The following is a 27726-nucleotide window of genomic DNA, read 5'->3' as shown; positions in this document are numbered from 1 at the left end:
CACCACCTAAGCGGTGGCGGGTGCAAGGACGGCCTACAACAGATAAAAATTCAGTGGCTGGCTAGCCCCGCCGCAAGCGGCGTTGACCTACCGTCCCAGCCTTGTAGGGCCAGGAACAGCCACCCTTTACCACATCCCCCCAAGCGGCCGGGTGCCGTAGTGAGGGCTTTGTAGCAATTTCGACCACCTGAGGACTTTTAATGTGCACTGTCATCGCACAGCACACGGACGCCTCTTCGTTTCGCTTCTATCGAAACTTAATTACAGCTAGTTAAAGGGTTTACAGGAAATGAAAGGGCCAGTATATGTCACTAGCGAATGAGGAACTAGTCGGCGTGATGTATGAGCGAAAAACAAAGTTGCCTGTAATTGTAGATACGCCTCTTGCTCGAATTCTTTGCCTCATTATATCGAAAAGCTGAAACAGCTGATGAGCTGCGCTTAACTTTTGCATTAGAAATTAACGTATTCGTCGGCAATTTTTTTATTAATTGATACTTATTACTATAACACATTGCATTGGCTAATTAAGTAAAAAAAAACATCCACTTCCGGTTGGTGTGATGTCACATACCTTGAACTTCGACATTAGTAGAATCGGTATTTCGGCGTCCGATAAATTTTACTTTTACATTTTTGGTCCTAATTAATTACCTATCTGCCTATTGACATAAGTTTATTTTCTGCAGCATCCTCACATCGTAATCTATCGATCGCAACCATACGTGTGATCCTAACTCTTTTGACAACGACACAGAGGCTGCGGACATGTTTTGTAGACAAGTTTTGCCCATGCGACCTTGCCGACATAGCCTAGTAAAACTTTCGTCTTAAAAATAAGCGCCCAATATTAGAGGCATATTGAAATTTAGCATGCCTCTGGCGCCTAGATTTTATTTTGTGGATCGCCTTTTACAGTCATTTGCCATACAGAAACAACTGTACAAATTAAAACAAAAAGGACAAAACAACAACAACATGCGGGTCTCCTTCTTTCCAACGCACTATTTGGCAAACAGAATATCATCTCCAGGAAAACATTCCATTTCTTGTTTTTAATTTAGAAGTGCACTTGAAACATCTTAGGATGGTGACAAATTTTGTAACTAAAGTTACATTTCTGGACTTGACGCAAGTTTTATTTTTCCATTAAGGTCCTCTGTAGGCTACATCTAGTACGGACTACCATACCTTTGCGCTGTTTTCTAACTCTTTTCCAAGGCGACATGTCTGAAGGACAATTGGTGGCCTGAATATCTGGCAACGCCACTATGGTAGCATCCTTACTGTGTACTAAGACGCTCGGTCGTTTTCCGGAAGATCGCAGTTTGTAAGCTCCTGCATTTACGCACGAACAGTCATTATGCAGCGCGCTACAAATCCAGGAGCGAATCAGGTCACGCGCGATTGGGCCCTGTACCGTAGTCCCATAAACGAATGACGCTAATCTGCAGCGGCAAAGTTTTCGGACGCGCTGCTCCGTAATATAGGGAGCTTAGGGAGGCACTAATTGCCCCCCGTGGCAGGCCACCTCCTACAGGGAGGACTCGAACAGCGCTACTGCCAAGCGGAACACACGGCTGCGATGGCGGTGTCGTCCGCCAACTTTGTCCATACCCACCAAAACCTTCGCCCTAGCACTGCTTGATTTTTTCACGTCTTTGTTTCCGCTCGTCATCTTTACAGTCTTTATACACAAAAGACAATATTTTATTTACGCATCTTAATCGCCCTATCCGGCAGCCAAGCGTAGTTTCATTCAAAACCTACTACAAACTAGTCACTGGGCGTGGTTCAGTATGTATATTGAACGAATAAAGTAGTTCTCACTCTAGGAGCTTTTATTTGAGCCAGACAGGAGAAACGGAAAGGAAGTGTTCGAAAGGTTGTCGTTCTTGCTTTCAGAGGACCTAGCTTTTTCTCAAAGAAAATAATCACGTAAATAACTACTGCCATGGAGGAAGATCTCGATATTTTCTAGGTAATGCGCAGAAACATGTGTAACAGCTGCTACTTACCTGAGCAAGGCTACGAAGTTTTCAAAACCAAGTACAGTTTTACAGCGCGTTTCTATCCCATCAAGACCAGAGTGCGCTAACGTCTAGTATTGTCCTCAGGCTGGTATGGAACGGTTTTGGAGATTATCAATTCGAGAGCGCCTTAAGAAGTAATCTGAAGGGTAACACTAACTTTGAGCTGAAAAAATATGTCATAAGCAGTCAGGTAATTGTATCTTGAAATAAAAACAAGAACTTATTGCAATGGCATGCTTCTGCACCATTTTTGGTTAAAAGCTTCAGAAAATGGCGCCTAAAAGGTCACACATTTTTATGTGCAGATGAAACGTAGGCTGGCAACAAGTGAGCAAAAAAAATGGGTGAAGTAAATATGCAGGTCGAACTGAGTACTCCGAGTTCAGAAGAAATATGCTATCGTATTGCATCAGAGAAAATGCTAATGTTATTAGAATAATATTTGGAGCTTCGGGATTTCAGTTACAGTTTAATGATGGAAGGTAACACCCACCTCCAATAACGCTAGCATAAACAGGCGTGAAAGGAGATACCAGGCAAGAAATTCTATTTTAATGTTAAACTAATTTACCATACAAAGTGAACCATTACGTTTAGGCGCATTTCTGCTATGTGAGAGATCATCCTTGAACATAAATTAGTAAATTCAATGAAGATAAGAAAATTGCGAGTACATTAATAAAGAACCATTCCCCATTGGTTGTAATGCGTATGCTTCTTACTTTTCAACGCATGATTAAGAACTATTTAAAGGAGGAAAATATAATTAGCAATTGGAGCTAACAGAAAAAGGTGATAAAATGAGTTAAACTGGCGCTTAGCTTGCGGAGTTGCTTCATCTCACCGTCATCTTAATTATATTGTTCGAGCTCAACAATACATTCACATCAACTGTATTTTTCGGAATTCCTTTTGCGCTGTCCCCATAAGTTGAGAAATATATTGTGCTTTGTAAACCAGAAATATCGTTTCGAGTTACAGTTGTTCGCAAAGATTTATTATTATTATTATTATTATTATTATTATTATTATTATTATTATTATTATTATTATTATTATTATTAGTAGTAGTAGTAGTAGTAGTAGTAGTAGTAGTAGTAGTAGTAGTAGTAGAAGTAGTATTCGCTGCTGTTCAAGGTCATTCAAGACAGCGGCCTAAGACTATATACGACGAAGCGAAACCTGGGGTAGTATTGCTTTCGCAGCAAAAGTATGTCTGAGAACTACACCTGAGAGTAGCGCGTTTCTTTAGTTGTTTTAGGCTGCACAACACCCGTAGTGCGTGCGAAATTGCCACATTTTGAAATTCCCTATTGCCACATTTTGAACGTTGTATAGTTATTCTATATTGTATAATAATAACCAATGTATAACGTGTGTTTTTATCCTAAAGGGAGGGACAAAAAGCGGGGAAAAATTTTAAGTGTATTCAGCTCAGTACTTCTTGCTAACTATTGTATAACGCTTCTCTCAAATCGTTGTTTTTGCTCTGTTTATAACTTCATGTATGTTGTTGTGCCGGTGGGGTTATCACACAGTAGCCCACCGTCAACAGGGTTGTGCCAGTGGATCCCACCGCTGCCACCAATGTTGTGCCGGTGGGGTTATCACACAGTAGCCCACCGTCAACAGGGTTGTGCCAAGGAGTTGGTAACGCAGCGCTCGTCACCCGTTTCGTGAACGAGGGCTGTCAGCTCCCTGGGCGGTAGCGATGAATCCGAGTCGGCGTTGGTGAGATGAAGAAAAGGCTTTATACACTATTTACAGGTATTTACACAACAAGATCGGCTCTGGGGCCGAAAGCTAACATAGCCATACGCGACTGTTCTCGCGCAGCTACGGCCGGGGAGATTCCGCCGCGTCCGCACTGTCAGGGGGCGAACTGCTCCCGAAGGACGCTCGTGACGAACTCACACTCGGAGTCTCGAACGGAAGCACTTGAGACTCCGTTGCCGAGAACCGTTGACGCTCAAAATGGTCCAATCCGACGGCAGCACTTTCGCAGGGCCAATGGGAGAGCTTGCTGCGCTCTCGCTTCAAATATGCCGCGGGGCGAGAAGGGGTTCACCGTCAGGGCCACGGCGCGCCGTGCTGTCTGGACGTTCAGCGCATGTTGAAACACGTCGCTTCTGTCCCTTTGGTACGGCTCGCCTCCAGTGCATTGGTGCTTTGCAGAGAAGTATCCAAAGTTTGTGCAGGAGGCGTTCACCGAAGAAGTTTGGCGTCCGGCTGAATTTCTAGGCGGCTTTGGCCAGGCACAACAGCACCCCCGCCATCAGACAATGCGCCGGGAAGACGAGCTGCTCGCATGTGGCTCGGATGCCGGGCGCGCTCGTTCGCCAGGTTCCTCCAAGCTCACGTCCAGTGTCCGGGCTCCAGGTAGCCTCACGTGCCTCGGGTTCCACTCGCCAGGTCAGGATCTCTGCCGACAGCCTTGTTGCCGGGGCACGCCGATCAACTTCGCCCGGGTCGCTCCGATGCCCTTGCCACTCGGCACTGGTAACGGTAGACTTTTCTGCGGCCTGCGAAACCGACCGACAACGGGCAACACCCAACACAAGCAAGTACCCTCGGTCACCCGTCAAACACCAGACAGAGGCAAAATTTCAAATTCAATTAGCTAAATTGTTGTCCCCTCTTTGCTCCCACTACAACAAGAAACAAGTGTATAGGATGCAGTACACAAGGTTCAAACAACAATTTTGCGCCTTGAGGATACATTAAATAGCAAAGAAGATTAATAATCAGTAATGGAAAAGAGTCTCCTTGAAATCACTTAGACCATAAACCACAACTGAGGAAGCAAGGAGGTCATTTAATTTTGCCCCGATCTGCCTAGAGCATTACCGTTAGCGGCGAAACGCTCGTCGAAGGTAGCTATGTTTTGAATGCATGACTCAAAGCATCCGAGTTCGCATTGTGCTGCTCTCTTCCGCAAGCGGCAGAACGCGAAGCAGTATTCGGGCGGTTTGGCTCTCCTCCCTCCGCTACAGCCTCGGCTGTCCATTTCTCTACGAGACCTTTCTTTCCACTTTATGCGTGAAAGAACAAACGTACACAAGTTGCTCGCTTTGTTGAACGATCTGTCTCGTTCCTTACGCTTTGCGCACCAATCGCGCATTTTCAGAGCACGGGTGCATTTGTGCCCCTGGGATCCCCGCTTTTCCTTTCGCGATCGTTTGCGTTTCCTCACCTTTCGATGAGAGCATTCTTTCATGCACCTGCCTTTCCGCTCTTTTCGGCGGCGGCACTTGAGTTTTTGCTTTCTTTCTTTTTGTGCCAACTCTTTCAAGCTGCCGGTAACCGGAGCTAGTACGGCGCCGACATCGTCGGAGTGCGGCGCCGCGCCTGCATCGCGGCCAGCAGCGCATGACTCACTGCCAGTCGCGTCCGAACAAGGACAAGGCTCGCTCACGCCAGCCCCCGAGCTAGGCATATCCTCTGCGGGCTCGCCTCTCAAGTTACACTGATCTGCCGGTGTGCCGCATCGCTCAGCGCTAACCGGCGCGCGATCACGTTCGTCCGACAGCTGTGGCGCTTCGGATCGCGTGAGGTCCATGTTCGCACCAAGGTTGTTTTCGCCAATACAATTGAGCGCGTCAGGACAGGAAGATTCATGGTTCCTATCTAGTCGCTCGCTGTCGACTTCACAGGTGTGATTCTCGACAGCGTCCGCGTCATGGGTTTGCCTTCGCTGTTCACCACTCGTGGGCTGCGCAGTTTCCATGAGCGCCACTTCGTTTTTCTGCGAGTGATGATCTACGACAACGCTGATCTCGGACATCGCCAATTTGTCGTCTATTAGCCTGACTACATCTCCGCCATGCTTGACAACTTCTGCTTCTGAGTTGTCAGGCGGTTGATTTACTGCCAGTTTCCCACTCTCGATTGGTGGAATGCTTACAGCTACGTGGGAATGCGTGCAGGACGGTGTCACTTCGGATTTCTTGCCGATGGAGTCGGCTCCAACCGTCTCAGCTGCCAATGGTTCGACCAAGGTAACCCTAGACACTTCTGTTTGAGACTCGATCAGCTCGCTGCTGCTATCGCGTTGCTTGGCCGCTTCCCCCAGCTGTGTCTCATTCTCTGGTGCAAGTACAATTTGCTCCGAGACTTCCTGACTGTCTAGCCATTCGGTTATATCGGCTTTCAACTGATACGCCAAATCAAAGTGCGTTTTGGTACAGTTTTTCTCTCGTTGATACCTGTCCCTAAGTTCCATTGGTGACAGCCGATGTCTTTTCAGTAAAGATTCTTTCAGGTAATCGTAGTTTTTCAAGTCAACGCCTAACACGCGCTTGATTTCTTCCGACGCCTCAGCGGAGAGAAGAGCCACCAATTGTTGTGCCCAAGTATCTCGCTCAAAGCGCTTACTTTTGCAGACACGCTCGAAATCTGCCAAGTACTCTGCCATATCCTCAGCAATGAGGAATGGTTGCAGACACTCTCGCGGCTTCGAACTGTTACCTTGAATGGTAAATAAAGCGTCATCCCTTTCAACACTTTTTTCATCTGCCGAACGCTCGAGCTGGATAAGCTTCTTTAAGCGGGCCAACCGCTTTTCGCGTTCTAACCTACGCTCATCGTGCTCTAGCCTTTCACACTCATCGCGCTCTTGGAGCTCTAGCTTTTTACGCTCCTCACGCTTTTGGCGTTCTAGTCTTTCACGCTCATAGCGCTCTTGGCGTTCAAGCTTCTCACGCTCATAGCACTCGAGTTCGTGCTTTTTACGCTCTTCGCGCTTTTGGCGTTCTAGCCTTTCACGCTCATCGCTCCTTTGGCGTTCTAGCTTTTCACGCTCCTCGCGCTTTTGGAGTTCTAGCCTTTTGGCTTCCTCCTTACCTTCTCTCTGGCGTTTGAGGGAAACTTCAGGTACTCACCGCGCCGAGGTGCCTGACGCCGGTCAATCCCACCGCTGCCACCAATGTTGTGCCGGTGGGGTTATCACACAGTAGCCCACCGTCAACAGGGTTGTGCCAGTGGATCCCACCGCTGCCACCAATGTTGTGCCGGTGGGGTTATCACACAGTAGCCCACCGTCAACAGGGTTGTGCCAAGGAGTTGGTAACGCAGCGCTCGTCACCCGTTTCGTGAACGAGGGCTGTCAGCTCCCTGGGCGGTAGCGATGAATCCGAGTCGGCGTTGGTGAGATGAAGAAAAGGCTTTATACACTATTTACAGGTATTTACACAACAAGATCGGCTCTGGGGCCGAAAGCTAACATAGCCATACGCGACTGTTCTCGCGCAGCTACGGCCGGGGAGATTCCGCCGCGTCCGCACTGTCAGGGGGCGAACTGCTCCCGATGGACGCTCGTGACGAACTCACACTCGGAGTCTCGAACGGAAGCACTTGAGACTCCGTTGCCGAGAACCGTTGACGCTCAAAATGGTCCAATCCGACGGCAGCACTTTCGCAGGGCCAATGGGAGAGCTTGCTGCGCTCTCGCTTCAAATATGCCGCGGGGCGAGAAGGGGTTCACCGTCAGGGCCACGGCGCGCCGTGCTGTCTGGACGTTCAGCGCATGTTGAAACACGTCGCTTCTGTCCCTTTGGTACGGCTCGCCTCCAGTGCATTGGTGCTTTGCAGAGAAGTATCCAAAGTTTGTGCAGGAGGCGTTCGCCGAAGAAGTTTGGCGTCCGGCTGAATTTCTAGGCGGCTTTGGCCAGGCACAACAATGTACTGCCCCACTCACACAATGCTCCCATGTTTAAGGGGCCTGTGAGTAACTTAAATAAATAAATAAATAAATAAATAAATAAATAAATAAATAAATAAATAAATAAATAAATAAATAAATAAATAAATAAATAAATAAATAAATAAATAAATAAATAAATAAACATATAAATAAATAAATAAATAAATAAATAAATAAATAAATAAATGAACGCAGTTGATTTCAAGGCATATGTCGCTTCACAAATAACTTTTATAACGGGGCTATGTTAAAAGACTTCTCAAGAAAATCTGGCGCCGTCAATGTCAGCGCCGGAGTTATGAGGGAAGGATAATATGGCATAGCTCTGGTAGATGTGCTAGCTGGCAGGTGATATTGTATTGCACTGACTGGACGTCGCGTGTGTCACACAAAATCCGACATCCACAAACATGACATGGGCCCATGTCATAAGACCACATGACGTGAGCTCCTTCGGAGGCGCTGCCAACACAGACTTCGCCTTTGAAATGAGAAGGTTAGATTGGAATCCAGTCTTCCAATAACCTTGGTTCCCAAGTTCGATAGACTGCCCCTAGGTCATGCAGGGACAGTCGTTTGGGACGGGTAAATATCTATATCACGTGGCCGTTAATATAAGGTTATAGCTTATGGCTGCATGTTTACTAATGAGTTTGCGGAGGATAATAGATACAACAAATAAAAGATAGTAATTAAGGAAGCGAGAAACTGAATATGCTCGAAAGAGGATTTGCAAGAAGGGTTGGACAACGGAAGCTAATAATTCTATCACGTCATACCCCTAAAAGGTTTGCTTAGGTTTCCGTCCAATTGTTTTATGCGACTATATTATACTTTGTCTTAGAAGTCATGGCCCTGAAAAGCGTGCTTTAAATATTTCAGGGATGGGTTTTCCCAAAAAATCGAACCATAGTTTGCGATGTAGGCTATCTGCATGTTTTGCAGTAGACTTCTGGTTAAACTCTTTGCAATTATGATGGGTTTGCTTACGCACAATAACTTTTATAGAAGATGCGAATTATTCTGGTGTGCTCTAAGCATATTACTCTCAGAGAGCGCTTCTTGCAATTTCTTTAGATGAAGATATATTGACCCCGCAAAATATTTCTAGAATAAACGCTACAGAGGACTTTACGAAGTAACATTCTTAATGGCCAGTAACAACAAAGAATGTCTTAAAAAAGTTTGGGCAGATTTTCGTTACAACAATTTCTCTCGCACACCTCCGTCAGTTGCTTTTTCTAATTCGCAAGATTAGACCATACATTAGATGTCAAATCAATGAAATACGAATAAACCATTTCATGAAAAAAGGAAGAAATTTAATAAAAAAAATGCATGTGAAGACATATCCGACGGTGTGTGGCCATCTAACCTAATAACAAAATGAAAATTGCAATTGCGGCAGGCCATTTCGTCCCCATTCTACGAGTGTTCGAGGGCACTCGCAAGATACCAGCCTGGCGAGGCAATTCTGGTGAAGCCCTGGCGCATGAGGACTCTGGAAAAGTTTCTCAGTGAGTGGGTCTCTATCCACTTTGTTGTGCCTTTCTCGATTGGATGGTTTCGGCATCAATTTCCAGGCTGCCTGCTTCCGGAGAACTACTGACTGCCGCGAAGAACGTAGCCTTCCACCATTGTTGGGAGCCAACTTGTCAGTTCGATACAATACGAAAGAAAGGCAAACGTAGAAGCCGTAAAAAAGCCACAGACGTCCTGCTTGCCGCAGTACGATTCCACATCACTTGGCCTTTTGTCCCATTCAGGGCTGTGTTGAAGAATGCGCCAGATTGATGCGCATTCCTCCAACGACACGCAACGCTTGCTTCTGACTCTGTCATTCGGAGCAATGACGTGTTATTGAAACCAAGGGCACGTCACTGAAACGTGAGCACGTCTGCAGCGCACAGAGAACTGAAATGAAAGATGACCGCTGTTATTTTTTCCGTCTGGAAATCTGTTCCTCGAATTCTCAACTGCAGCGAACGATGCAATGTAGAAGCGACATCATGCCGGAGGTCATTTTATAGGTGGCGAATTATGATAGCCTTACTCGATTTTAGAACTGGCTTATTTGGAACCCTTACATCCCGTACAAGTTAGCTTTCCTTGAACACTGCCACTTTTAGCGCGAAAGCGTTCAGGGCCCCGTTCTGCGTAAAATACGGAATCCGCGATGCCAGCGTTAGCATTGATGAATAACGAGCCTGCTTCTGGCAAGTTGTACTAGTTAGGTTGTATAGACTGGAGCTGAATATTGGCGAGTTGCATTTAACTACGAGATTATAAGACTTCGAGGTGGCTATAATTGTCAACTCGGGCAGGTATTTTGCGATTGAGACCGAGCACAGAACTGGTGTATGCCGAGTGAAGCAAGCTACTCCTAGGCCGCGCAGGCCGGTTGGTACAGCTTGGTTCAAGCGGCACATTATATCAAGGTGTGGTGGTCTTGCACGTATTGTGTTAGCTTAAACTGTATGCTGATGAGCGCGTGTGAGATAATAAAAAAAAAAAAAAAACATGTTATTGACTAGGCCAGTAACACGGCAGTGTAGATTATATTAATTGTAAATAATCACATTTTGTTGAATTTACTGTCAATTGATTACCTTATCAAGCAAAACGCTTCAGCACTTTCATTTATTTTTCTGTAAATTATTACTGTTATCACTTCCTCCTTTTGCATAAAAGGTTGCAAAGGGCGAAGTGCTAAGGACGATGTGATTAGATCGTTTTCCTGGCGCACAATGGTGCGCATGGTTGCCTGACCATGCATACCGTAGACGGACGACGTCAGAATTACCAATAACGTTTGGCTGAAAAATTCAATCGCACTTTCCTTGGTTGAGTCTGTGGTTGATGTTCGCGAAGGAAAACACACACGGACGCCTTTCCGCCTTTCGAAAGGCCTTCTCCACATTGTCAACAAGAAGTTGGGGCTTCATAAAGGACATATAAAGTGGTATCGAAGTACTTTAGCGAAACTACGAGTGGGTGCGCAAAGTGTTCGTACTGTATAACGCCACCCTAGCGCTTACATTGGGAGTCTGTTCAGAGTAGCGGCTGAGGTCCTCCCGAGGAAACGTTGCAAAATCAGCGGCGAGAGCTTTGGAAAACAATTCCTGTTGAAAATTTCGAGAAAGCCACACTAATTGACTGCTGTTAAAGCGATTTAGTTTATGTGAATAAATGTCGAAGTAATGCAATAGTAATCGATTACTGTTTCCCCATCTACAGTTACTTTTCTGTTGTTGTAAATGACCGCTGTAATCAGTTACATTTCAGATGGAGTAATTGTAATTATTGTCGGCTACTTATTTTCTGTAACGTGTACAACAATGAAGAGTAGCAAATTTCATATACGTGGACGGATATATATACACTAGGGACCTCTGCCTTGAGCCATTATCCTTGCCGCAATACCCTTACAGAAAGAGTTTTTTATTGCCGTAACGTTGGTGGTTATGTAAAAGTAAGTCTTGTCTGCATAGTAAAAGATTTTGTCACAGTCACTGCCAGTTACTGATTTCGTGGCTGCTGTTGCTTATTTATACTAATTTTCTTCCTCAGGACGTTACATATTGTAATATATCATTAGATATATTGCGGTGAAACAACCAGCATGATTCATAAAGCAAAAATGTCAGCGCACTCGCATCGCACTGCTTTTTAGGAATGTTATTTCTTTAAGCACAACATTGACTAATGCAACATCTATTTCTGACCACATGTCATTTGAACACAGATTTAATCATAGGTCAGAATTGATAATAAACAAGCCAGGAAGAAATGAATTATAGTGTAAATGGACAGAAGTTTTATGTTGACGCATCTTTTTCCGCGAACCATTAAGGCTCTCTTAACAGAGCCTGAACGTTCATAAATTGCACAATCGGGTCATGCATTATTGACAGAACATTGGCGATGTATTAGAGGTATGCTTTCATTTCGAGATAACGCTTTCATTTGGAGATAACGATGATTGGTGTGCGCTGCGCGGTCGCCCAACACGAGGAGGATTCAGACTCCTGTTTGCGCGCTACTTGCACACGGCAGCAGCGCAGAACGTGGAAATCCGGTGGGACACGCGGCGCAGGCCACGCGAATAAAGGCTCAGAATCATTTCTTGTTGCTTGCGCTAAACGTCGCAAATCACTTTCTCAGCTTCACCATCGACGCAATCGATGGTTTCATCTCTGTCATGAGCCTGCTATGTCAGGCTTCTGCTTCCAATTTAGCATTTTGTTTTTTGGACACACACGCGTGCATCGATTCAAATTTTGACTGGCACTTAGCGGCAGTTTCGGTTCTGCCATGTTTTGTTGTTCCTTTTTCTGAGGGGCATGCAAAGCATCCTTGATTATGGTATTGGAGCGGGAACATTTTCCGCGGACTCCGTGAAAGCTAGACGCACAAGTTTTTTGGATGTAAGGGTGATTTTAAGCCTCTCTTTACTTGTTACAACTGCATGGTGCTGCCATTGCTGTTACTTCTGTGCGGCGCAATTTCAAAGCCCTTTTACACATTTTGACGGTAGCTCCACCCACGCTCGTAATACGCAAAGGTTCATTATATCTATGGCAGTTATCAATGGGTTTGACAGCTCACTTGAGAGCACATGAATCTTTGTTTGTTCTTGTGAAAGAAACAGAAGTTCTTGCTGTAGGGCTAGTTGGTTCATACTAACCAATAGAACGGCGCAAGGACACCTTTACAGGAAAAGAAGGAAAAAAAGGCGATCTTTTTATCCTCTTCCCTTCCTGCGATCGTATCCTTGCGCCGTTCCATTGATAAGGGTTAATGTCAAACTGGTGAATTACGCAATTGTCGGTTCATCGTATTATAACAAGCAACGTCAAGACGACAGCGTATTTATTAGTTGTTAGTTTGTTGCGTTGTTCCAACTAATGTGGATTTGGAAGTGTGATGGTGTTAACAGATACTGAAAAAAAGCGACAAGTTGTACAGGTCACATTGAAATGACGGACTATGAAGATAAGAAAAATTATGTAGCGTTATTAACCCTTGCCAGTTTTCGCAGTAAGTTTCAAGCAGTTACTGCCAAACCTACGAAGCGGAGGACGTGCAACCAGGCTAACGCTATGTGGCAAGGTTCAGCAATCGCGCTTTCAAAGGGGGTAAACCCCCTGGGATGCTGGCCAAGAACAAGGCTCTTAGAATTAACTTTCGGGCAGGGAAGGGGGGATATGATTTCAAGCGCCTGCTGAATGCATAAGAACCCAGATGAAAACGGAGAGTGTGGTGGCCGTTGTCGTGCATATATATTGGAGTTTAGGAAGCCAAACACTTCACGCTGACTAAGCATGGAAGCTAATGTGTGGGTACATAAGCCATCTCCCTGTCGCCTACTGAAACCATAGCGCTGTGTTCAGCTTAACTTGATGGAATTGTGGTGTTAGAGAGCCGTCAAACTGATGAGATTTCATCGCGCTCGTGTTTCCAGGTTCTTCGTAATTACGTTCTTTTGAAAGTTGCGAAACAATTTAAAAAAAAATTTGTTTTTTGGTAAACTGAGCTATAAGATTTATCAGGTATAGGTAAGACAGCTTCTTCGTAAGAATGCGAAAGCTGGCTCGTGTGACGTGAGACCGCTACACACGTTCCCCATACATCCTAATATACGTACCCCTGCGGCGCGAGCTGCCGCGTGACTGGCAGCGCGATTTCCTCTACAATTATTTCACCTTAGGGAGCAAATATGTTTCAACGGTGCCCTCCAAACAAATCCTGCTATAAGAATGCCCGCTGTGCTAGGTAACGCGGTGTGGTGAGTAAATTTATGCATGCAATAGAGGTAAGCATATCTCTTGGGTTTAAAGACCTATCGCAAGCTAGTTGCCATCTGCGCAGGAGATGAATGCTAAATGCGAAACAAAATGGCATGTATATCACCACCAAGGACGCTGTCCAATGACCGATTGCGTAACAATTTTGATACTACAGAGGGGAAATCTAGTGGCACATACAGGCCCGTTAGGGATGTCATACGAGCAAAAGGAGCTCCAGTGGTGACGCGGAGGTTGAGGGGGGGGGGGGGGGGGGGGCAAGAAGAAGGAGGGGGCATAGTATGTGGAAGGGCTCTGTCCCATGGTTGTCAGGTGTACATGATGTCGCGCCATTTTCAGGTCCGAGTGCTATGGGCAATGACCGTTGCGACAAGATATTTATGCGTAGTGCAAGTGTCGGCAAGAAAGGCAAATGAATTTTCACGTAATGGGGCTAGTGAGTCTTTCCCTTTATTATGTACCTCTTTTAAGCTGTTTCCCCCTTTTATAAGGCATTGTGAGTAGCTTAATTTTGCAAAATATTTTTCAGTTTCCTGCATCCCTGGTTTGAGCAGGTGAATATTGAAAATTCTAGGTCTTCATATAGACAGTTTTCTAAACAGAGGCAGCAGCAGTAGGTTACTGAACAAGGTGTGGTTTCAATATTTACTGCAGCGAAACTAATTTTCTCATTTTCCTTGCGGAATGTTTAGGCAGCGGAAAAAACTCTATTCAGATAGATTTTCAACGGATAATTTAAGTAGTGGCACAGACTGTCTTACGAGTTATCAGCATCTTCTGTTTTATTTCTGAAATAATTCCCAGGTTGTCTTTACTGTTTGATCGCTCAACTAAAGTTGCTTGAGGAATTCTCTGCTATATTAGAAACGCACTCACTAGAAGAGGTTAAAAGAAAATATATGCATTACTCCGCTCTCTAGATTAGATAAAAATGCATAATAAAAGATGTCAATGCGGTGTTTATCATAAGAAATGGTCTAAGAAAAACTACCATGTTGCAGCGAATTTAGCTATTTCTCAGAATATTTAAATTTTTATTTAATCAATTTTTATTTCAAGTGCACTGTTATGGTCGTGATAAATTGGACTGAAATATAAATTACTGCATTATCTTTCGATAGTTAGGTGTATAAGGTATAAATATTTTCGCTCATTGGTTACAACATGTGAGATGATGCCAAAGATGTCTTTCTTATCAGAAAGAAATCCCCGACACGGCTTAACAAAAATAACTTAAAGGGAAGGTGCACCAGTTTTAGATTTCGATGAGTTTCGAGCGGTTGAATGATTATAACTTGTAATTAAAGCATGCGAAATATCTTGGCGCTAGCATTTGAAACAATGGCGCAATTAGCGATTAAAATCGCCACGGCTATCAGGATTCACCGCACTGCACAGCGAAGCACGATGACGTCATTGACGGTACAGGTACGTTTTCTGCATAGACACACTTGGTTTGAAGAAATGAAAAGAAGGCTGCCGAAAACAAAGCCCTAGAAATGTTGATTAGCACCGTCAGAAAATGTGCAGTAGAACGTGGGCGAAGGCAACGAACATCAGAAATAGTACCGTCCGTGACGTCATCACTGAACTTCTTCGCAGAACTTTAGTGCTGTGAGGAGAAGCTCGAGGTGTAATCGTCGATTACGCCATCAGTTTGAATGCTAGCGCAAGAACACTTTGCATGCATTACTTACAGCTTGTGTAGATTTGAAACCTTGAATATCGCAAAATTCTCGAAAAGTGATGCAGCTGCTCTTTAAGAACCTATCACTTTTTTGCTCAACGGACACGGCTGACTGCTCTTGAATAAATGAGCGCCCACATAGTACCTAGGACAATGACAAGCTACTTTAAAATTAAAGCAAAATTCGTTCTTGCGGAACGTTCCACCTGACAACGGCAACACTGAACACGTTATGTTCTTTCATTTACAACGATTGCGCGGTGAATAGTTCTGTTTTCTCTCGGGAAATTGACTTTTCCGGAATATATTCAGATCATTAAGAGAGACGTTCCTGGCAATAAAAAAGAACAATGTGCAAAATATCGAACACGTGCGTAGGGCAGGAGCAGCAAAGAATATCAATCAGGCGTCAGTCTAGTACTAAACCTCCCAGCCGCGACTAGCAACTTCTCTTGAGACCACAGGAGCAGGCCCAGAAACACTCTGGGGGCGGCAGGCAAGGCCTCTTTTTTGTGCCTTCGACGCTATGCAGCCATCAGTGCTTGTTTGTCACTAGGTGGCGTGGTGCGCTCTTACCCTGATTGCTTGGAGGCGTCGAATCCTTGGGGAAGTTTACCACGCCCACATCTCGGGCACTCCGTTGGAAGCCCTGAACAACATCTCGTATTCGCGTTATTACACGCCAGCCACGCCGGAAGGTTCATACGAGGACGGTAGATGTCGCGCAATACTTTATGTGCTTTCGTTAGTTTGTATGATTAAAGCAGAGCAAGTCAGATGTGTCCTAAGAAAGTACTTTATGTAACATTGCTAATGTTTACTGTATTTGTATTCGTTTCTGCTAAACATGAGTGAGGCGACATAAAAAACTAAACCGATAATGGCGATGGAAGCATGAATGCATGGTTGCTGCTGGCACCACCACAGTGAAGAAGACGCCTGTATTCGTTGAAGAGCACGTGGAGTACAAAATATAAGTAACTGTATGCACATAGGGCCAGTCTGAAAAAAAATTACGCAGTTATTTTGTCTAAAGCAAAATTCAGTACTTTTGAAACTCACTCTGACGAGTACGAGGACAAAAGTTGATTTTTTCGAGCTTTCAGTTTAAGGTGCTTTCAGTGGTGTGCTGTTTGGGCTTAAGAGGAAAGTGCAGCGACGGACCCTCAGTGCCTAATGTTGGATGTAACTGATCGGAGTTTACAAGATGAGGTTTCTGTAAGTAGACTTGCAGAGAGTCTTCTGCTCCAGCATGAAATGAGGTTCAAAGAAAGATAAACCGCAGAAAAGTGCGTACTTTACATATTTCATGGTGAATGAATTCACAGCTTGTGTATTTTCTCGTGCACGTTTTCGTATCTATTCTGAAATGCAGAAATTCATGTAGATGATGTGTTTTCAATTCACATATTTTTTATTTCGTTCTAGTTTGTATTGCACACTTTATGATTTAGTGCATACGCGGTCTGTTTAGTTTGTAACCTATTCTTGATCGACCAAGGGCGTTGTTCTCGTTTTCTTACGTTTCACTTACCATTCAATTGAATATACAGTAGATACTGACACATAAATTAATAAAGAAATATTTGAATGGTACAATAAACAACACAACCGGAACTCTTCATTCCTTATTCCGCAAATACGCAATTTTGCGCACAGAAATGATCAACTATATGGTATATTATGCTGTATTGCGCCGCCACGGCGCACAAGTCGAAGATTGGAAACTCGTACTAAGCCTGTCGTATCAGTGCTTTTCAAAAACACATCTGCATGCTTGAGCTGAGGCGATGAAGAAGCATTGTAATAAAATGAAAACGCCCTCTTATTCAACGCACCTTTGCTCATGTTTCAAAACGAAGCGCGTGTAGACTATCAGAGACGGGCTGCGACTCTCTATATCAGGGATGGACAGGTCCTTACACGAGCAGCGAAAGAGGCGATGGGTTGAAGCTCTTAGGCTCCTTCAATCATACGACTTGAACTTGGAGAAACCTCCCGGGCTGCACTCTATGAAGTCCCAAAACTTCGTTGGTTAAACGTCGCTGTTCATAACGCCGCCGTGTAGGAACGTCCTGCCGTAAGGAATGATGAACACCTCAGGATATTTCCGGAAAACGAGCATAATGAATGGTACAAGCGACATAAAACGAATAGTTAGAAATAAGTGCAATCCGTTTAAAAAAGGCGAGCCTGCTTTTCCATGGATGCTAAGCAAATATAGCCCAGCAGGCGCTGCTTTAGTTACCCTTTGACCGAAATTCAACGATTAGATAATTTTCCTGGCGCCTCGACTACCAACCAGCACGAAGGAAAAAAACGGAGCTTGCTGCACGTGAGGAACGGATTTCAATCAAGGGTTAGTCGTCTGTCAGCTTAGTTGCGCTTTGAGAGAAAGCAAGACCACGGAAATAAACACAATGGTGCATTCTCACGCTAATATTCTGACACAACCGCTTTGCTGCCTTTCTCAACTCTCAAACAGAGGCATCAGAAACGAACATCATCATTGATTTCTTTTTTTCACACCTTAGCGGTAAGATGTACATTTTGTTGTGTGCGTTTTCAAACTAAAAGAATTAAACAACTACTCGCCGGCCAGAAATAGACATTTGCTTGTCTTGAGCGAATGTGGAAACAAATAAAGCTATCTTCAACGTAGTGATACGCTGGCCACACTTAGATTATCGTAGATTCATTTTGAAGGATACCAATACAACAACAAAAATCTGCCGTATACGTCGCAGCACTGCATCACGTGTGATGTAAGAGGAATTTCGTGATCTAGATTTAACTTTGGCGTGTCTTCTTTATCTGTATACATTTTTCATTTGACGGTGCACAACATTATAAAAAACACGGCTTTTTCAAGTTGCGCGGTCTACAGGATTGCTGATGACAATCTGTCTGTTGAAACTTCCTCATAAGGTATTGCCACAGGGCATGAAAAAATCAACTCATTACATGCCGTCTATGCCGCATGGTTAAGGAAACATTTCAACTTTAGGTATTGATTTTACGCGCAGAAAACAACCCTTTATTCTCGAAATCAAAATTTCTTGGCAGTAACCCCTGATCACAGGGCTTAATCTGGTTTCGAATGAAAAATTTGCGAAGGCAATTTTTCAAAGTTCCCAAAGATGACGCCAAGGTCACATTGAGCCCAACCAGAAAATCTGCAGAATGTACGATGTCTAGCTTAGTAAATGGGTTCTAGTTTCTCAAAGGGATGCAACATAGAGTAAATATTCACAGGTGCTGTTATGTGCAACAGACAGAAGATCATGTCCTATTCCTACGAAGCATAAAGTGGTGGAAGCACGTACTAATATAATAGTATTACAAAACATACATTTAATGGCTTTCCTATTGTCAACGGCGCCTTGAACCTTTGCGGAGTTATAGAGTCTAGAAACACGAGGTCTCTCTAATTATTTCTCGTATTTTCCGTCGCCTAGTTCTTCCTTTACACTATGTTTGTTTGCATGGGAATTCCTTCTACACGCACCATTGGCGTTTAGGCAACACCACACACTTTCAGAGGCCTCCAGTCCATTTATGAGGCGCAGGGGCTTCTGCATAGCGAGAATGTCTCCACGAAAAGTTCTTATCTCTGGCTATTCGCTGATTCTCAAACAGCATGCTCCATGGGCCTTGAAAGGAGCCAAGTCGAAAGATTTATCTCCGTTACAGGCTTCTATGAGTTTTAGGCCATCTGAATGCTTTCCCTGGCGTAACTGAGCGCGTTGGCGCTTTCTTATGCTTGTTTGTTAATGTTCTCCATGTATGTGATTTGTGCCATATGTTCACGATGCCAGAAAACTAATCCAAGGGTTCTAGTTGATAAGTAGCGCCGAAAAAGCGATTCTTTGATTTTTTTTTTTTTGTCCGCCTGGGGGGAACATACCAGCAGGCAGAACTCGCCGTATAAAAAATGTGCTTTTTTGCTTCCAACACCATACGATCTCATGAAGGTTTCAGACTTTTCTGCTTATGGCAAGTTTGCGGCAAACATAATTTTGCCATGGTTATTTTTGTGGTTTTTTGAAAGGGTTAACGTTAGGGTAAGGAGAATATTTTCTTTCTTGTAAACAGTTCTTCCAAATGGTGAATTAGGCAGACTCTTTAACAAAGGCACACTGCAGAAAAAGAAGCACTCAAACCTTTACTGAATAAACCATTTCTTCCCTCGAAGTCTAAGAAAAATATTTCATAGTAAGCTGCATCGTCCCGAAGTTCTTCAGGCCTGACGATGAGAAGGAGGAAATGCTGGGAGGTTAACTGGTAGAAGAAACCGGTTTGTTACCCTGCACTAGGGAAAGTGGTTGAGTGGATATAAATGTGACGGGTAAGAGAGGGATGTGTGAAGTCAGTATAGTCACGTCACAGCCATATCATATCACGTCGCATCACTTCACGGCGCAGTCATATCCCGTCACATCACAGCAAAATCACAGCCTATCCATCAGGCCTGCGGTCTTCACGAAGCGGCGCTGTGCCTGGGAGGCCTTCACCGCTGTCAATCGCCGCGATTAGGGACCTAGAATTTTGATTTCAGTCAGTGGGCGTCCATTTAGACGCTCCAGCACATGTCTTCCCGCACTGTATGTGGGGCAGTCACAAAGAATGTGGCCTATAGTCTCATCGCACCCGCAGGTTGCACCTGCAGGGCTGTTCGCCATAGCTATCACAAACTAATAAGAGTTTGTGAACGCTACACCAACCCACAGACGGCACCGCAAAATTGCTTCCCGTCGGGTAGGCCGGGTGGAAGCCGGAGCTTCAGGTCAGAGGTCAGGGATTTCAAACGGGAGCTCGCAAACTGGCTAGCATTCCACAAGGTGAGCGTGAGCTCCCGCGTTAGTGCACGAAGCATGCCCGCTTCGTATGCTCCGGAAAAGGGAATCAAGACACAATCGCCGTCTTGGTGGGTGGTTTCCGCAGCCTCGTCCGCACAGAGATAGCTCGCTATGCTGCTGGCTCCTGGAAGCCATTGGTAGATGATGTGTTCCTTTATTTATGGCATAGTGATGAAGTTCTCGTATTTCCGTGACGAGTTGCTCATGGGCTTCACGGCCAAGAGCCGCTTGTAAGGCTTGTAGGGCTGTGTTAGAATCTGTGAAAATAGACCACTGATGGGGACTCTAATGACTGATATGCCTAACTGTGACACGAAGAGCGGTTAGCTCTGCGACTGTCAAGTAGCTCTGTGAATTGACCTAACTTTTATTTCTGTAGTTCTTGCAAGAATGACCCTGGAGCGTGAAGACCTCACGGCATTCACTGAGCCGTCAATGTAGAAGTGCAAACGGTTTGCATGGTGCTCATGGAAATATTCGAGAGTAACTTGTTTTAGTTCTGTCGGCGATAGCGGGACCTTTGTCCTGATGCCGGGTATTGAAAGAAGCACACGGGGTGGATGCAGGCTCCATTGCGGAGAAAACGGTCTGAAGGCGGGAGTAAACTGGAATGGCAGAATAGCGCTATGTGCATCAACGGTCTCGCCCGTAGACCGTTTCGGCCTGTAGACTACAGGCCGGAAATTACCCCAACCCGGTATGGCTGCACCATTTGACAGGTTGAGCTAAACTTTCTGCGGACGGAGGCACATTAAAGTAAAATGGCATCACACCACCCGAACGCTTCGCAAAAAAAGGGTTGTTACACAAATTAGATACGAAGTGATGTTGATATTTTCCTGGCGTTTTTTTATCCAAACCTAGATTGCTTTGAATTGTAGAATTTAACGTACCAACCACACTAACCGAACCTAGAGCGCGGCAACGGCGTTCGCAGCGCTTACTCCCAGACAGGCTCAATCGTACGTCCAGTCTGTCCCATACCTTATACGGCGACGAGATAACGGTGTGGGTCTCATCTGGAAATGTTGCGGAAATTAAATAAACCAAGCGACCAGCTGCACACGCTGTTATCGACTGCGTAGAGAGGGTTGGCTTACAGTGTTTCCCCACATAATCAGAACTTCTGCTCATGTGATCCAAACCAGGCACTCGGGTACATTCCTACATTCAAATGAACGCTCTGGGAGCACCTGTACCGGGGGTATACCAAACGTGTTGTTGGAATTTACATTCAGAACAATAGCCCGAAACACAGTTTCTGAATGGCTTCAGGACCAATGCGTCTCGGATAACGCGACTCATACGCCAAATCGCCAACCGCTACTGGGGTGCGAAGGAAACCGATCTCGCTCGCCTGGTCCAGGTTTACGGCGTTAGTTTAATTACCTGCACAAAACCCCGCCGGGGTGACGCAGTGGTTACGGCGCTCGACTACTGTTCCCAAGGATGCGGGATCGAATCTCGGCCCCGGCGGCCGCTTTTCGATGGAGGCGAAAAGCAAGGCTCCCGTGTACTGTGCGATGTCAGTGCACGTTATAGAACCCCAGGTGGTCCAAATTTCCGGAGTCCTCCACTACGGCGTCTCTTATAGCCTGAGTCGCTCTGGGATGTTAAACCCCACAAAACAAACAAACTAACTAACACCCAAAAAAGCGCAGCAGAAACGCAACGTCTCGATTGCATGATTAGTTGCGCTTCAATAAATATCTCCATAAATATCTCCATGCAGCGCTTCAGCTCCCTGGGAATCCACAAGATTAATAAGCTCGTAGAATCCAGCTTCACCTCTGCATAAGAAGGACTAGCTTATATTGACAGGACGCTTTATGTAAAAAAAAAAATGTAAATTAGTTGATGCGAAAAGAAAGGCGCGGTACCTTGCACTCTCTCCGTTTACAACCGAATCGCACCGTAAGGGAAGAAAGGAAAGGAAGGGTTGCGGAGTAATTTCGACCACCCGCGGATCTTTAACGTCTAATGACATCGCATAGCACACGGAAGCCTCTCAGTTGCGCCGCCAGGGCAACGTGGCCGCCTGTAGTCGGGTACAAACCCACGTACTCCGGTTCAGCAGTATCCTCGCCTCAGTGGCGCAGTGGTTAGATGCTCAACTACTGTGCCGGAGTACGCGGGTTCGAGCCCGACTATCGACGGCTGCGTTTCCATGGAGGCGAAATGGAGAGGAGGCCTTGTGCTGTGCGATGTCCGTCCGTCCGTCCATCCGTCCGTCCGTCCGTCCGTCCGTCCGTCCGTCCGTCCGTCCATCCATCCGTCCATCCATCCATCCATCCGTCCGTCCATCCATCCATTCCATCCATTCCATCCATTCCATCCATTCCATCCATTCCATCCATTCCATCCATTCCATCCTGCCCACCGAACCGTTCAACCCGCCTATGTTTTTCTCGTTAGTGAGAATCCTAAGCTGAATACATGTGGAGACTAAATTAAAAAAAAACCATCACTCGATGGACGTAGTTATTCAACTCGTATAATGATTGACCGTTCTCTTCTTGCCGCTGTGGGCTTGACAATAAGGTTTACAACAAAGGGGCTCATCTTCGCTACTTTCCACAGCTAACAAATGGTTCCGGTAAGCTCGTTCGCACTCAAAGGCGGGAGTCAAAGCGCACTGTTGAGATGACAGGACGCAGCAACCACGACGATACAAGGCGACTCTGCATGCGTCTATTGTCTTCTTTTATGTTTTCCTTGTCTTCTCTTTGCTTGAGCTGTGCTCCTGACAATAAGAACGGCAGTTACCTCCAAAAGCTTCGCGGTGCATTGTCTCACACAGGAAGCAATATGTTATTTGTAACTCGAAACTTTTTCGCGGCTTTATTATGTCAGTCTTGATTAAGCTGTGCACTCCTAACACACTCTGTCCGATGGCTTATCGCACTTCTTGTACCTCTCACCGGTAAGGTGAATCTCGACAAATTGAATGAGCCCGCTTGGCCTGCGCGGCGCCCTGTACATGAACGGATTAACTTGAGTGCCATGTATTCACCCCCAAGAAAATAAGACAAAGGCATAAAGGTATATTTGGAGGGAGAGCTTGGGCTCTCAACTCAGTGGCCGACCTGAGTTCGAAGGAGGATGCTGCCGAGTCTCTGTGTAAATAAATCCAGTCAAGCTGCCTAGAAAGACAGGCGCATGTTTCTATGAAAGGATTGTTGTGTTGATGGTGAAAATAAATGAAGCTAAACCCTAGTGTTCCCACGTATGAAGTTACCTCCACATTGTGACAGCGAAATCATTTTATATGCTGTGTTAGCATTTCGTATGACACTCAACGAATCGATTTTATTTTAGCTGCGCAATTTAATTAGTTTATTGAGTTAATTGCTTTCTCCTAAATAATGAAATGGTATCTGTAGGGGTAAGGGTAATTAATACGAGAATTTTTATATCAGCTGGTTGGCGCTATATGGGTACGAGAAATTACAATTACTCTTCACGCAAGTCTGCCTGACCCTTTCGTCGACGAAAGTATCAACTTTCTCTTGTTCTATTAATGATTACCAAGCTTAATATCTTGCACGTAATGGACAGTAGGCAGGTCGGTGATGCAAGGTATTTACTAAGGTTAACTTTATAAAATAAGCCGCTAAATTACAAAGAAAACTAGACTCAAGAAGGAGTCAATTTTTGTGCATCCTAAAAATACCTAGCTGAGCACGCATTTAGGAAGGTGACGCTAGCGTTTACAAGCGCTGAGGTATGCTTTGAATTTGAGAAGAGATGCCTGATGACGTAAGCCAAAACAATATTTGTGGCCTTCGCGATCTAGCTACTAACGACGCGGGGTAAAGACTAGAGGAGGCATTATTATTAATCTGGAGTAGTGCTACACTGTTCTAATAACTTTGCACCATGTAATTCTGTTAAAATTTGTCTCCGACGCCATTATATATACAAGTATATGTTATCTATTAAATGTCAGTCCTTTCTCAGTATAATGAAATAACATCCAAGTAAAGTAAAAAAATGCTTTCTATGTCAATTAAAGGTACCATTTGTAAGATAAATAAAGTATTGCAGATCTTCGCGCAGTATTCCCACCTTTTTGTGGCTCTGACTGTGGGCTATTATGTAGCAATGCGTCTAACAGCTACAATGTCACCTTGCATTGCCTTTATGTCTGTGCACGCCGCGAGAAAAAAGTATATCTCAACTTGGCGTTAGAAATTCAGGAATAAGTAAAAATATTCAGATTTACGTCACACTTTTATGCTAGGCCCAGGTAACAAAGTTTTGTGTGATTATACTGCTGAGCTCACACCCTCAAACGCAGCTAGGTTTAATTCGACTGCTTAAACCTAGCTACGTTTGAGGGTCCCCTGCTTCCCTGGTCCAAGGACTCCAAAGCGGATAGGCTGATGCCTATTTTGTATCTGTTGCATATTAAAGTTTTATTACCCTCCCGGTAACAAAGGAAAGTAACATAGGTGAAATGAAAGCGTGGTTCATTTGAATGGATAAAAATCGATCTCAGGACATTTGGACCGAGAGACGAGCTGGCTTCCCATAGAACATGAAGATTTGTTGTTACCAAACGGATAAAAGTCAACCTAGAGAATGGGCCATGCCAATGGGAGGGACCCGATAACGCAAATGTTTCCGCTAAGTAAATATTTATGAAAAGGTTGTTACGTCCTGAGAAGCTGATGGCTATGAACACAAATGAAGCCTTGGATAGTCGTGCTGCGAGCGTTCCAGACAACCCTCCATGGCACAGGATGCTAAAGAGGACGCGGTGCTCTCATCAGGAGAAAACGCATCTTGTTCCGATTTTGACTTGTTTGTGAGGGTCGTGAAGAGTGACCGTCGCATCCTCTCCCCCACCCGGCTCAACCACCCAAGGACCATCGCTTCCTGGAACCCACGCCTTTGTCACGTGACCACATAGTGCGAAGCACGGCCGACAGCGGTCAAGGAGAGTCTCCTTCTGGCAGCGAACGAGAACAGCTGCTCGGTGAGCCTGCTAACATTTAAGGGCGTGGCGCCTTCATCATTTCTTTTGAGTCGTTTGGTCATAACAATGACTCATTTAAGCATCCTTTATGAAAGCAGCAGCCCGTACCTCGCGACAAGGAATAATATGAGAGGTAAGAATCATCATTTTCTCAATGAAAAATATCCATGAAATATTATCTGAAAGGGGCTTCCTGAAAATGTTGCCTTTCATCATTTTCTAGCGCTCAGGACCTACTCATTTATAATGCGTTTCCTGTCGCGCTTGAGTACGCCATTGCAGCCTTGCTAGCGTGCGCTCTTGGCCGCTTTGGCACGTGCTTGTGGTTGCTGGTGGAAAACATTTATCGACAGATGCAAATACAGGAGGTTATGCGCGAGCGGAACCTGAGGGGGCCAAATCTTACAGGCACTAGATGGAGCTCCCTAGTTTGAAGTTTGAGACCTCAGTGACGTCTGCCACAACTCGGGCTTGCCTGAATAAGGATTGTTGGGCCTGCAGATCAGAGCGGTCGAAGAGAGTCGCCTCCCAGCCACACGGTTTGGGTTAGGGTGAGGGAGGATAACGGGATTGGAGCGGCAGGTCCACACATTGTGGTAGATATGCAAAGAAACCGACTCACACTAGGAACAGCTGCCCGAGAGAGCAGGGTCAAAATGTCACAGCGATGCATTGATATACAGGCGGCGTAAGCGCCGCTCATCCGCATTTGAAAGGCATTTACATGGGTGGGTGTGAGGTCTGTGGCCAGATTGGTAGTAATTGACATCATTATATAAGATGGATTTGTATCAGCGTCCTGTTTGTAAGGGAAGGAGGAAACTTCTCGGAGTGAGAGAGAGAGAGCGAGATCGGGAGCGTCGGCAGCCTCTTTTTCACCCTGCGGCTGGTGAGCAGGAGTCCACATAATATATCCGTGAGCGGGGTCCTAATGTAGGAGCTGATATAAAGAATTCGATAGGCTAGATGAAGGATCGCCGCTGTTTGACGTTCCTAAAGGCCTCTCGCGTGTCGAAAATTATGTGTTTTGAGTCGGAGTGGGAAGCAGCCAATGCTATGGCGACCTCCTCTGTGTGAGTTATGTTGCAGGCCTTGAAGCTAAGACCATTGATTGTTTTCCCCTTGTGGACGACTGCGGCAGTGTATCATCTCCTATGGTGTGGGCCGGAGGGGTCCACATAATAAACGCCAGCTCTGGAACCATGGTGGCGGGCCTGAACATCCGCCCGCGTCAGGCGCCGGCCATCATGATATTCGCGTGAAATTTCACTGGGAACAGGCGTACGCAGAACTTCCATCTATGCGACGCTGGAATGCGCACGCATTCTTTAATGAGTGTGGTGTGTTGAATGTGGAGCCTGCAAGAGCGCGGCGGCCTGACTTTGTCTGCGACAAACGCGAATATTGCCCTGTGAGGTGCGCAATTCTCTGCCTTCCCTGAAGATGTTCACCACTCCCAGCGCCAGGAAGCGCAGGTTGGAGGTTTTCACATCGATGTCGATGACCTGCTTAATGATTTTATCGATAATGACCTTAAGGGCATCCTCATCTCGCTTTTGCAGGTGAAGCATGGGGTCGAATACAGGATTCGACTGGTTACGAAGACGTTTGTGAGCTGCAAAGATCCGTACTTTGTAACCCCTCCCGCTTCTTGAAATTTTCTTCTATTGATCACAACATCAAAGTTCAACAATCGTTCGCACGCACTAAGGAAAATCGCTTTTCATTTTTACACATAGCCATCAACAAATGAAATAGGTTACCCGAAGAGATTGCAAAGATCAAAACCCCGAAAAGTTGAAACCACAACTTGAAAATTTTGTAGCTGCTGATTCATGAAAAATTAGTTGCGTTTTTTTTTTCTGTTCCCAGTGTTATACTACTAGGTTCTGCAAAGTGTTTAGAGCTCGCGGGCAGACATATTATGTTAGCTTTAAGTAGTCTTGCATCGTCAATTTATGTACACAGAAGGGAGATTGCTCTAGTACTTTGTAATAATGATTACTTCCTGTTGTGTTTTGATAATATGCTTCCCCCCTATGTAATGTCCTGCTATAGGCCTTTGGGGTAAATAAATGAAATTAAATTAAAGTTCGTTGGAAACCTGCCGGACTATGCGGCGCACGTGGTACTCCTCCTTGCAGATTTTAGTCTGTACAGTATTGTTTACGGTTTTAGTGAATGAAAAGTGTTTGGGTTTGCGTTATTGGGTTTAACATCCCAAGGCGACTCAGGCCACGAGAGCCACAGGAGAGGAGGACTCCGGAAATTTCAACCAACTTGGTTCTTTCAGGTGCACTATCAGCGCACAGCACACGAGAGCCTTGTTTTTCACCTCCCTCAAAAAGCGGCCGCCGGGACGAGATTCGATCCCGCGTCCTTGAGGAGAGCAGTTAATGAATGAAAAGCCCCAGGACTCGAACTTGTGTTTCTAGAATCTGCCTTGGTTGAAGGGAAAGTTGAATTTTGTAAGCGCATTTCGGTGAAGGGCGGATGTGCACAAGTTCAGACTTTTGTGGGGAGCATTGAAGACCGCAGCGGCAAACGTATCAGTCTGCTACAGTCACCGTCCTCTGCAGGTAGGCCTAGATGTTTCTGCACGCTTCCATTCTGCACGTCCTCTTTTCCGGAGCTATCTTTCATGATTGAAACCCGCGA

General features: G+C 45.3%; 1 pseudogene; it reads left to right on the top strand.

Annotated features, from left to right (window-relative positions):
* Nucleotides 1-26330, top strand: part of LOC146190542 (methionine-R-sulfoxide reductase B1-like) — a 107068-nt pseudogene extending 80738 nt beyond the window's left edge.
* Nucleotides 26331-27726: the final 1396 nt, after the last annotated feature.

Source organism: Amblyomma maculatum, chromosome 4 (assembly GCF_055883805.1).
Source record: "Amblyomma maculatum isolate TAMU_Amacu chromosome 4, ASM5588380v1, whole genome shotgun sequence".
Lineage (NCBI taxonomy): Eukaryota > Metazoa > Arthropoda > Arachnida > Ixodida > Ixodidae > Amblyomma > Amblyomma maculatum.
Note: the sequence above shows the minus strand (reverse complement) of the source record. Positions and strands in the feature narration are given on the sequence as shown.